At 37.4% G+C, this 10721-nt stretch overlaps 1 non-coding gene across 1 annotated transcript; it reads right to left on the reverse strand.

The window, feature by feature from the left end:
* Positions 1–7276: 7276 nt before the first annotated feature.
* LOC147475595 (small nucleolar RNA R71) lies at positions 7277–7380 on the reverse strand. The gene has a single exon (XR_015209991.1). It is a non-coding gene; the product is annotated as a small nucleolar RNA R71 (small nucleolar RNA).
* Positions 7381–10721: the final 3341 nt, after the last annotated feature.

Raw genomic sequence — 10721 nt, forward strand, 5'->3', positions numbered from 1 at the left:
TGTTTTAATTCATAGTTTAATTTGTTATTTACTTGTTTTTATTTTCATGTTCTTCAAGCTTTAGTTGATGAATCATCAGAGCATACCACAAATCATCAGGTACCATGAACAACACAGTGACAGATATGAAAATTCTTAACACATTCAATCTCCAACACAAACTAAGAAGAGCACCAAAAATTCTGGAATGTTACTGGCTTCTCCCACCTCTTGACATCATAAAAATTAATGTGGATGGAAGTTCACGTGGAAACCCAGGCATGGCTGGTTGGGGAGTGATTCTTCGGGATTACATGGGTAACATTTTGGGGGCAGCAGCAGGAGGACTTGGGGTATCAACTAACTATATGGCATAAACTTTTGCTATTATAAAAGGAATTCATAGGGCACTGGATCGGGATTAGAGATATATTTGGGGTGGAATTAGACTCTTCATCGGTCGTCAAAGCTTTTCAGGATGACACAGTGCATTGGAGGGTAAGAACAAAATGGAAGCAACTTAGAGAGAAAGCATCATGGATCAATGTAACAGCTATATGGAGAGAAACAAACTCAGGTGCGGATAGCTATGTGAGACATGGTGCAGCATTGCAAAATGGAGAAAGTAAATGGTAGGACAATAAACCTCCTTTTGTGAGAAATTTGGAGAAGCATTTTACTACTTACTTCCGATTCATAAGTTAAATGTTGGATGCAATAGGCGGGTACACAAGTGATGATACCCATACTAAACAGTTCTTACCACTTCATATTCTTTTTTCTTGTAACCTTTTATTCATTTAATCAATTACCTTTTAGCAAAAAAAAAAAAGTTGATGAATCAAGTTATTGTTTTCAATACAAAGTTTTCAACCTTGTCTTCTACCTCATTACTTCTTCTAATTTTGCATAAAAACCCCAAAACACTAGTCATACTCATTTGGCATGTTCAAATGAGTATAACTTTGTGAGCAAGCTATCCCAACTAAACCATTTCCATACATGTTTTCTCTATTAAATCAACAATTTTATTTATGCAAGAACTAGTGTTTTCCACCATTTAAACATCAAGAACAAGTTAAAGAAAGATTAAAAAGTTTAGAAAAGAGGTTTTCCAACCATTAAACCCTTTCCTCCTAACAAATGATCTAAGATGAACAACACACTCAATACCCCACTAACACAAAGATTAAATGGCGTCGCTGCCGGGGATCTAAGCACAAGGAGGAAGATGGAACCAAAAATCACTCTTTGAACTCTTTTTCTCAATCTCATTTTCAAGTTTTTAAGTTTTTTTTTTCTTTATTTTCGTTACTGATGTTTCTTTTTCGTGTGCTTCCAGTAAATTTCTAAGCAAACGGAGCCCGAGATTAGCATGAGACGGTTCACCGGAGACTGTTGGAGAAAAACGAGAAAAAACGGTGATGATCGACCCGCGGCACGCCAGCCAACCCAGCACCTGTGCCTTAGCCGCGCCCGTTCACGTCCTTGCTGTGCCTGCATCTGTCAAACCCACGCTACACGTCACTTTTCTCCAACGAAGATTCTATTGGGTCAGAATCTTTGTATGTAAGTTAGCTTTAATTCCCCATAGTTATTTTAATTCAACTGTGAGTAGATAAAAAATAGATAGATTTGCAAAGTTTTGAGTTTTCAAAACCAAAAATTCAATTAAAAAAGGAATTTCAAAATTAAATTTTTTTATTAATTTATATGAATTAGTAATCCATCAGCAAGTTTAAACATTAAAATTAGTTTAGTAGCATGTTTAGGTTTTATTTTCTATTAATTGTTGTTTATACATGTTAGCTTAAGATAATACCATATAGTTAAGTCAAAATACAAAAAAATTAATTAGGATAACTACAAAATAGTTAAGTTTGAAAGTTTACTCTTTTGGTTTAAGTTTAAGGTTACCCCCCATTAATTGTTGTAATTAGTGTTACCCCCCTCCTATTTTCAAAAATATTAGTGATACCCCCCCAATTGCAAGATCCAACGGCTACGAGATGATTTTTTTTTCAGATGAAAAAATCTGACCGTTGGATCCTACAAATGGGGGGGGGGGGTATCACTAATATTTTTGAAAATTTGGGGTGTAACACTAATTACAACTAGTAATGGGGGGTAAGTCTAATTAACCCTTAAGTTTACTTACCAAGAGTTGGGGATTCAACCAATTGGACCGGTTGGATGTGCGAGGCGAGTAGTGTAATATCATGCTCGCGTATCTCAACCCAACTCAAGTAGTGTAAAAGCTAAGTGGGTGTTTGGTTCTCATTTTTTCAAAAAAGTATTTTTTCTTAAAAAACACTTTTATGAAAAAGTATTTATTCTAAAAACAGTTTTTCAATAAACATGTTTGGTTGTGACTTTTCTTAAAAGCTATTTTATCAAATCAGATTTCACACTATGTTTCTCGATATATTTTGGCATATCGTGGCATAAATCACTAAAGTCTAAAACATCCGGGGAGTTCATTTGCCTTTAGCTCCAAAAGTGTTTCCTTCAAAGAAAAATAGTTTTTTAACTTACAAAACAAGTTTTACCTAATTATCATAAAACAAGTTTTTGGGACCAAAAAGTGTTTTTTGGATGAAAAACTATTTTTTTTTAAATAGAAACCAAACACATTTATTTTTTCAAAAAATATTTTTTCACTAATAAACACTTTTTAGCAATAAATAAATAGGATCCAAACACCCCCTAAGCTTTTACACATTTCGTTTAATTAATCATTAGTGAATAGTTAAATAGCTAAACGTAGTTACTTTTCGTGCTTACTGCTTTCATAGTTTTAAGCCCACGAAGGCAACCAATTGTATCTTATTGACTTTGCCACATTTTGACCCGACTTGTGGGTCATAGATATATTGAACTTGTAACCATAAGGAAACGCTCGAATGGTGGGTTGACACGCCAGACTCCAAACACTTCGTCAACCCCACCACGTCACCTTCACCCCAAGGGTCATGTACGCACACCTTGGGAGGTAATTTCTAAACCTCCTCACTACAAAGTGTAAGAGGATACTTGTATGTTACTAAGCATGCGTGCACGATTGTGTGATTTCTGATTCAGTCTTGTCTTTACAATTAACACTAAAGCTAAACCCGAGCCCTTAAAGAACAAAAACGGGATTAAGCCCCACTTAGAATGGATGTTGATTGCTCAAATTGATACATAGACTTAATTAAAACTTAAAATCAATCAAGCAGAGCCAATCTAGTCACATCCATCAAGACAAACATCTAGCACGAACAAAGAGAGTAGTGAACAACCAGATTCTAGTGGACCAACCACCTTACTTTCTCCCTCCATTAGATTCACTGTGAGTGAGATTCTTAGTGGCACACCATATGGTGAAGTAGCGATCTTCTCTCTTGACGTGTGTAGTTTCCAAAACCCAGTTTCGCGCCCACTGTTATATTCAAACAGAGCATAGTTTCTAATCTATAGACATTGGATGCAAACTTTTCAATAAACTTCAAAGCTACAAATGAATTTCTCTGTTTGAGTATCCAATACATTTGTGTGCGCGTATAAGTAGATTCTAAATAGTCTCGCAATCATGGATGAGACTACGCTCAGGCAATCAAAAGCTTAGCACGTTTAAAACTTACCCACATAAGAGAGCACGTCGATCTCGACATACTCCTATTTCTCATCCCCCAACTGCTAAGATGGCGGATGAGTTAGTTCTAGCTGAAGAGCCTCTCTCTAGTTTCCACACACCATTATAAGATAGCCCTCCATCTTGTATACGACTCACACAGCTCAATAGCAATTTGCGCATCCCACCAAACCTATTTAATCTCTTACCTGTCTTTCACGGTTTCGAGCACGAGTTACCATACGAACACCTAAGTCGGATACATGAGGTATGCAGTACTTTCAATCATCTAGGCATTTATGATGTTTAGGTTAAACTAAGAGTGTTTACCTTCACTCTAGTTGGTAAAAGCCACACATGGCTTCTATCTCAGAAGCCCGATTATTTCGATACATGGGAAAAGTTAGTGTTCTCCTTCATGAAGAAGTACTTTCCACTGAAGAAAACATATGAGATAGTAAGCAAGATACAGTTCTTTAGACAGAGTCCGAGTGAGACATTCTCCAAAGCATGGGATAGATTCTCTGACCTGTTCCATTCATGTCCTCACCATAAACTAGAAAAATCCACTCTTGTCCAATGTTTTTTCAAAGGTCTTCTCCAAGAACACAAAGTTACACTAGATATCATGAGTAATGGAAACTTTTTAGATAAAGGTGCTACAAAAGCTATAACCTTTCTTGAAGACCAAGCAGAAAAGAGTACTCATTAGGGCGACACAAACAATTCCAGAACATCCCTGCCCAATACCTCTAAAGCTAATGGTATCTTTGAGATAAAATCCGATCTATAGATTAAAACACTAATTGAAACCTTCACAAGAAAAATAGATGCCCTCACAACCAAACAAAAGACCATACTCCCCAACCAGTCATGAACATAGATATAGCACCATAAATTTTCTATTTCAATTTAAATCACATATCTACCCATTGTCCCTTGCTTAACAACATAGCATCACTTCAACCAAAAGAAGTTTGTGCTTTCAATGTACCAAATGCACCATGGATGCTGATAAGAGCCCAAAACTGTAGTTTTAACCCTGTAGCAGTCATACTATTAGACCAATTATGTGAGTAATAATTAAGAGTTAACACTGATTACGTGTTTTTATGCATTTCAGGCTTCAAAGTCCATTATGTGCAGAAATGTGCCACTTTAGCGAGATAAAGGAGCAAAGGTCGGTTACTAAGGAGTTCCGTGATTAAAGGCCAAGATTCAAGAAGACAAAGCCTTTTTAAAGCCCGGTCAAAAGCTGAAAAGTCAACGCAGGCAGAAATAACACACAAGTCAGCAGAACTTCCGAAGGCCGTATCTTTGGACTCAGACCTCGGAATGGGGCCTACCTTATGTCAAAACGACCAGCTCGGAAAGAGTTGTCCAATGGTATAAGCCTTGATCCAATCAGAAGAGCAGAAGTGGACGAAAAGTCTGTTGAAGCCAACTGCAGCTGAAGAGGCCTTTTTGGACTGAAAGAATTGGGTTTTGGGCCTGATTCTCTGGCCCAAAACATGGCTCCAAGCCCATGCACGATTTTTGGATCTGAACATATAAAAACCAAAGCTTAGCTCTTTGTTAATGGTAGATAGTGAATGGTAGCTAGTTAGACCTAAAACAATAGATAATTATAGATCTAGTTTTTATTTAATTAAATTAAGTTTAGTTTATATTCAATTCTTGTTTCAGATTAAACTCTTAGAATCATTATTCTTAATTAGTTTGATAAATAAAATAGCTATTTGTCAATTTCGATTCTTGTCATTTACAATTGTTTAGATCTAATTTCCCTTATTATGTAGATAGCTAGACTTAGATTAGTTAGATTATTAATTTAGTATTTGAATCATTGTTTTATTATTCATTAGATTAATAAAATAGTGTTCTCCATAAGTTAGTTTCATTTCCATTAATTGTTTAGTTTCAATTCGTAGATTCAAGTAATTGCCATTATTAGTTTAATTCAATTATTGCATTAGTAGTTTTGAATTGGGTTTAAACAAGCAAAGTTTCAACCTTTATATCATGTCTTGTTTGAATTCCATTGGGAATGATAGCGTGATGATTCTCGGCTAAACCTCCATTGAGGGGGTTGAAAAGCCTTGATGAAAGCTTGATTCTGATTATCGTAGAGTCGGCGTAAATTCCTTTCCACTCTAGAAACGATTAGTTCACCATGAGAATGAGTTTAATCGTTCACATACTAGTTATAAATTGGTAGAAATGCCATATGTAATTAGGGATTAGGAGTAACCATATTTTTCTACGAAGCAGTTTAATTCGGATTATGACAATTCGTCGTTAGTAGGATTAAGTCGAGTTAAGGTGGAATCAATCCCTCTATAACTCCTTATCATAGAATCAACTTAGCATTCCCATAGTTGTTCTGATAGTCGACTAGTTGCATCTTGTGGGTAGTTCCATCGTAGTGAAGTTGCCACTTCGTAAATCTCTCATTAGACTTTAGAGTTAAGAGCACTTATACGTAGAGAACACAGCATGCGGAAGGACTAAGAGTGGAACGAACTTCCTACTCCACTATATCTCATAGGATTGAGAGTAGAATCTTTGATAAAATATAGACACGTAAGATAGTTTTAGTTTACTTACGTTTTGAGTTTCATTGTTCATTTCGTAGGTAAAGTATCAATTTTATGTTTATCAAATGGCGCCGCTGCCATCTTAGTTTCACTTTCGCATTGTTTTTGTAGTACAAGTACTTTTCTTAAAGTCCCATTAAACCCACCCACCCTTGTTTGATTCATATTGTGGTTTTCTGAGTCAGCATTGGAAAGTTCCGCAAAAATATACACCGAGCGCGACCGCGCCCTAACCGAGCGCACCTGCGCCCAAAAGACTATAACACTGAGCGCGACCCGCCCTAAAACACTGTCACTTCAAGTTACAAGGAGCGCGACCGCGCCCTAAGTGAGCACACCCGCGCCCTAAGCTAGAGTTTTCCGGATTTCTACAGTTTTGATTCGAATTTTGATTTTTCAAGTTTTTCAGTGTTCTAACTTGTTATATACACTGAACACGCGTAAACAAGACGTTATTCATAAGCGAAGCAAGGACGCAATCAAGTATTCCTTTCTTCCACACCTCGCTTCTTCTGTTAGATATTTATACTAGTATATCAGAATAGTTTGGAGTGTTGATGTGTTTAGCTAAAATTGGTCTTAGCCTTGTATGAGATTAAGGTCTGGCCGAACAAAAACACCGAACGTAATTACACAACAACGTCAACAAACAAGTCTATCTAGTATACCACCCACTACACCTCTAGCTATTATTTCACACACACCACCTGACATAATGCCCGACGAAGGAGAGACTCCTCTCTCGGACTTTTATAAAGCCTTGAGCTATAGCCCCAAATCTTGCATCGTTCTAGCGGACCGATTGGGGATTTCGAATCCCCAAATATTTTAATTTGTTACCCGCTTTTTCATGGATTAGACCATGAAAACCTTATCATCACTTACGCGTAGGATTGAACAAGTCCTAACAACATTACACCATCCTACGGTTGGTGCGGAACAAATTAAACTAAGGGTATTCCCTTTCACCTTAGCCCGATAAAGGCGGCGTCTTGGTTAACGCCCAAGCACCTAATTACGTGGACTCGTGGGCTAAACTTGTTCGGTGTTTATGGAACATTTTACCCACCCCCTAAAGACGGATGAGATGCTTTCCAAGATTCATTTTTTTCGACAAAAAAATCATGAATCATTTTCAGAGGCTTGGAATCGTTTCACCGATCTCCTTATAGAGTGTCCACATCATAACTTAGCAAAAGACACGTTAGTTCGTGCCTTTTTCAAAGGACTTCTACACCACCATAAAGAAGTCCTAGACATAATGAATGGGGGTAGTTTCTTAAGCAAAGGAGACTCGGAGGCTTATAAATTTTTAGAGGATCAAACTAAGCGAAATAACAACTGGGGGGGTAGTGATGATATCCACCGCTCCGCTAGTTCATCAAATCTGATTAAGGCGCCGGGATGTTTGAAATTAAACACGATCCCGAGCTTAAAACTCTAATTGAATCACTCACTAAAAAGGTAGAGGCCATTTCTGTTCAACAAAAGCCTATCCCCGTCATGAATGTAAATTCAAATCCATGTAGTTTCTGTTGGAGCCTTGAGCATCCCGACTTCCATTTGTCCTATAGCCTATGAACGGGCTTGTTCCATTAATAGTGAACCTAACGCCCCTTGGAGACAAAATCCCAACTTCGGTTGGAGAAATAACCAATACGTCACACCTCCAGGGTACAATAATCAATATTTTAGGTCAACGCACAGTTTTCACCAAGCTCCACCACGACAAGGACAGGGTCAGGGTAATTTTAATAATTATAACAACCAAGTGCAACCTCGACAAGGTCAAGCACAAGGTCAAGGTAGTTATAATAATTATAATGCTATTAGAGGTATCGTTCCGGTAAATAATAATTATCAAAATCCACCCATAAATAATTCACGCGAAATAGTTCCAGTCACACCACCCGTGACTACTACACCCACACAACCGGATCGTCTTGACACCTTCATACAAGTGAGCCAAAAACTTTTCCAAACAATGGCTCAATCTAACCAACAGCTTCTACAATACGTTAATAATTTAAGCCAACAGTTGGCCCAAGATAAATCCCAACCCAAAGGTGTGTTTCCAGGTCACGAAATACCTAATCCTAAAACAACAAACACAGCCTTTGAGGTAACCAATAATACTAGTAATGAATATGAAAATGTAAGTGAGCTAAAGGCCATCACCACTCTCTGTTCTGGCAGAGTGGTTGATAACAAAGTAACTATGCCTATAGTTACCCCACCAGTAGCCCCTACACCTGCTATTTTACTAGATATCGAAAAAGAAACTGAAGAGCCTACCACTATAGAGGTACCAGTTACAACACAACCTAAGAAACAGAAAGCCACGGTTAAACATCCAGGTGATACCATTGCTAAATATAGACAGAAACCACCATTTCCACAAAAATTAGCCGTGTTAACTAGGGATACTAATTATGAGGAGATTAGGGACGTTTTCAAGAATCTAACTATAAACTTTCCCTTCCTCGAAGCTATTAAAAAGCTACCACACCATGCTAAGTTTCTTAAGGAGTTGTGTACTACTAGGCGTAAGACAAATATACCAAAAGATTTTTTACGAGAACAATTCCCAACTCTATCGAACATAATGGAATTGGTTAAGTACAAGACCCCGGTCGGTCCTACCTGACAATGCACCTTAGGAGATTCCTATACGACGACCGCGTTATTAGACCTGGGGGCTAGTGTTAACTTACTCCCATTTTATTTGTATAGACAAATAGGCCTAGACGAAATGCAACCCACTAAAATGACATTGTAATTAGCTGATCGGTCTATTAAATATCCTAAGGGTGTGGTCGAAAATGTTCTGGGAAAAATTCAGGATTTCTACTATCCGGCTGATTTTATCATCCTCGATCTGAAGTCGATTAACGACTGTCCGATCATCTTAGGGCGCCCCTTTCGACAAACGCCAATGCGCTCATTAATTGCCGCGATGGTTCAATGTCCATGTCTTTTGGCCATCTTGTTGTTGAAGTCAATGTTTTTAAAAAACAAAGACACGATTACCCGATTCGCGCTATGGATGGAGAGGTTAGCATGATCGAGAGCTTTGCTCGAGATTATTTCAACAACACGTTCCACGATAATCATATGCCCAAATTTCTTTCCTTTGGAAGTTCAGACTCCAACATTTTCATCCCTACACTAGTCGATACACATATTACGGATGAGCATGAGATAGATGACTTTCTCAAAGATGTAGAGGACTATCATAGTAGCGTGGATATGACCAATCTAGATGAGGAATTGATGAGTTTCTTAGAGGAGGTGATGATTCACCCTATCAAGAACTACTTTGCATAACATCCACCTCGACTCCCCTCTTTTCCACCCTTTCAAAGGAATCTCAAGTTTGCTTTCGATCCTTTTGTTTCTTTCAGGCTTCATAATTTTTTAAATCCACCTAGTAAACAAATACTTGAAAGACAAACCATTTGACACCTTCATTTTCAGACTTGAGACAGTCCCTACCTACACTATGAATGAGTTTTGTGCTAAACCCACATCCTCATTTTTTCCATGCTTTCCTTCTACAACTTATCCGTATCCACCATATTCTCCACAACCATTCACCTTCCCACACTTAGTTACTAGAACACCCTTTCGTTCAAAAATGAAAAAGAAGGTGCATGCTAGGTTACGTAATAGGGTTATACGACTTCGCTTTCATTTCACTAGGTTGCGTCATAGGAAATCTTGGTCCTTGATTGTGTTTGGATATGTTTTCTTTGATATTTATTTATAGAATGATCCACAACTATTTCGGTTGTTGATATATGATAAACTGCATGTTCATACATATGTTTAGATAAAGTCTCGAGTATCTAACTATAAACGACTCAACTTTTGTGTTTGGTGCATTTTCTTTCATTTCCATATATTGGTGAGTGCACCATTAAGGTAACCGGGCCCTCCCTACGGAGTGTGTGGCTGTAAGTACCGGATCCTAAGTCCACGTTTAACATAATTCACGTTTTCCACTCTTGCATGTTTTCTCGGATTTTTTAGTCATGTTTCTCTATGGGGTGAATTATGTCTTTCTTGTTTATTGTTTTTCATTATAAAAGTATATATATATATATATATATATATATATATATATATATATATATTAAAGAATAAACATAGTAATCTATGAAGTCTCGGGAATCTGACTTTAAAAGACTCACTGCTAAAAAACAAATTTTCTAAGCTTTGTTGTAAAAAATTTGTTTGGGGGTGGGGTGTTCGTGTTTCCGTCCTAGAATGTTTTATGTCCCATTAGAGTTGCTTAGGCCGTTAAATTGTATTACGATTCGGGTTGACATAATCCATTTAGAGTTCAGTCGTTCGCATAACGTACGTCATGCACGCACTTTGAGGCATTTTCCACTATCTTATATGTCATCCATGGTCGGAATAGAGTGTTTTATGGATCATTAGATTGGAAATTCTCTCCTGATCATTTTCATATCTCATTCACAAAAATCAGACCGATAACGAAGTGGCAATTTTGATTTGAAGTTTCG

The sequence above is a fragment of the Coptis chinensis genome, chromosome 9 (assembly GCF_015680905.1).
Source record: "Coptis chinensis isolate HL-2020 chromosome 9, ASM1568090v1, whole genome shotgun sequence".
NCBI lineage: Eukaryota > Viridiplantae > Streptophyta > Magnoliopsida > Ranunculales > Ranunculaceae > Coptis > Coptis chinensis.